We start from the raw sequence: 2512 nt of genomic DNA, 5'->3' as shown, positions 1-2512 counted from the left end.
CTCGGCCGACTTCACGACCTTCCCCTTGTCGGCTTTCGGAGCCATGGCGGAGGTGGTGGGGGAGATCGACGGTGATGGTGATGCTGGTGGCGATGGGGGGTGGAGCGCTGCTCTCTTTCAGCTTTGGAAAGAAGGGGGGAGCGGCGGAGATTTCTGAGATTGGAGTAGCAACCGGCGAGATGGGCGAACTGCCCCTATTTCCCCTGCTTATAAAGAGGGAGGGGGAGGGCGTTCCGTCTTTCCGAATAAAGAAACCACCCACGATCTCTCCCACAACGCCGCATTCGGCGCGTGCCGTTCGGGGAGGGCGCGGTGGATACGGAGTAAGATACGGCGTAACCCAGGCCGCGCGTGCCCATGCCCTGTTTTGGGCCTGGCCCAACAGCGCTCGGCGCCATGTGTGGCCCAGGCCCGGGGGCTCCTGTCGGTGTACTAGAGTAGGGGTACCCTAGTATCCCGAACTTGTGCACGGGCAGTCGCAGCAGTAGGAGTGTTATCTCTCCGGAGAGCTCCGTTCTTGTTCGGGAGCGCTGAGTGCTACAGTACACACGAGCTGCTAACGAGACCGAGCGTGAGTGTTTTCTGCCTTCCAACCCCCCTCTACGTTGCGCATGGGCCTCCTTTTATATGCTCAAGGGGTCACCGACAGGTGGCAACATAGATAAGGGTAAAAATGGAAAAGGAATTGTGGTTGGTACAGCTACCTGTACAGTGTATCCTACCTAACCCTAACGGCAGGGGACAAAGGCATTAAATGCCTGTCTGCGTCGCCCTAACAGTGCAGAAAAGGACCGTTAGGGACGGCCACCACTTGCCACGATGGCTATCTTGTCAGCGCTGCTTGCCACCGCGCATCGCTGGCTGCACGGCCCCTCGCCACGCGCGCCTGGAAAGGCCCCAGGGCGACACGTTGGTGGATGTGCTGGAGCGTGGGTACAGAGTGCTCGCTTGCCGCGGCAAGCGCCTTGCCGCGGTCGCTGTCTTGTCGCGTCTGGAAGCTTGTCGCTCACTGGGTCTTGCCGGGACGCGTGGCGCGTCGCGGCAAGTTCCTTGAGATGCCTTGGTTGGCCTTCCCGACAAGCTCCTCTTGCCGGGGCCTTGTCTCCTTGGCTTGAATACTTTGTTCTTGAATGGCTCCAAAGGAACCACGGAGGATCTTGGTGGTCACCCGGCAAGCCTTGCCGCGGGGTGCTGCGACTGCCCGTGCACAAGTTCGGGATACTAGGGTACCCCTACTCTAGTACACCGACAGGAGCCCCCGGGCCTGGGCCACACATGGCGCCGAGCGCTGTTGGGCCAGGCCCAAAACAGGGCACGGGCACGCGCGGCCTGGGTTACGCCGTATCTTACTCCGTATCCACCGCGCCCTCCCCGAACGGCACGCGCCGAATGCGGCATCGTGGGAGAGATCGTGGGTGGTTTCTTTATTCGGAAAGATGGAACGCCCGCCCCTCCCTCTTTATAAGCAGGGGAAATAGGGGCAGTTCGCCCATCTCGCCGGTTGCTACTCCAATCTCAGAAATCTCTGCCGTCCCCCCTTCTTTCCAAAGCTGAAAGAGAGCAGCGCTCCGCCCCCCATCGCCACCAGCATCACCAACGCTGTCGATCTCCCCCACCACCTCCGCCATGGCTCCGAAAGCTGACAAGGGGAAGGTCGTGAAGTCGGCCGAGGCGCAGCGGCTCGCGGCGCTGCGGAAGGAGCGGGCAATCTCCCCCCTCCCCCAGCTCGCCGCGAAGGAGCTGAGGGAGTACTACTACCTCTTCTGGTCGACGGAGACGCGAGCGCATCCGCGTACGAAGGTACTCCCAGCTGCCGCTTCGGAACTGGCTCCGAATGGATACCCTTTCTTCGCGCTGTTCTTCTACTGCAGGCTCTGCCCGCCTTTCTCTGAATTTTTCTGCGATATCAATAACACCTACGGGTTCCGCCTCCTTGACTTACCCCCAATGCTGTTGTGACCATGGCAGTTTTCACACATCTCTGCAAAAACTTTGTCGGAGTCTATCCAAACGTAGCTCTCTTCCGCCACTTCTTTATGCCCCGAGTTGAGAGAGGGGAGCCTCTTTCCGGCGGAATCGCCTGGATCTCGAGAGCTGGCAAGAAGGAAGCTTATCTGGAGGGAGAGCTCCGCAACAAGTGGGAGGAATGGAGAGCATAATGGTGCTGGATTGTCGAGGAGAACTCGCAGCCATTTACTGCCCAGCGCCAAGCCCCAGTACCACACGGCAACGATTGGAGTAATGTGGCCCCGGAAGACGATAGGCTAAAGATTGCCGTCACCCGGATCCTACGCCTCAGGCTTGCCGGGCTCACCGTAGGCGCCGTTGGCGCAGATTTTCTTCGCCGCCGCATCGCCCCCCTGCAGGAGAGGAGGAGACCCGCCTCGGAGTTTCAGAACGCGGCGGATATCATGAGGCTGCGCCCGGGCCTCAACTTCAACTTCACCGTCCCGGAACTGGATGCGATGATCCTGGAACTGTTCAAGCGCGATCCTCAGCATCCCGAAGCGTT

This window comes from Triticum dicoccoides, chromosome 5B (genome assembly GCF_002162155.2).
Source record: "Triticum dicoccoides isolate Atlit2015 ecotype Zavitan chromosome 5B, WEW_v2.0, whole genome shotgun sequence".
NCBI classification, from domain to species: Eukaryota; Viridiplantae; Streptophyta; class Magnoliopsida; order Poales; family Poaceae; genus Triticum; species Triticum dicoccoides.
This window is presented reverse-complemented; position numbering follows the sequence as displayed.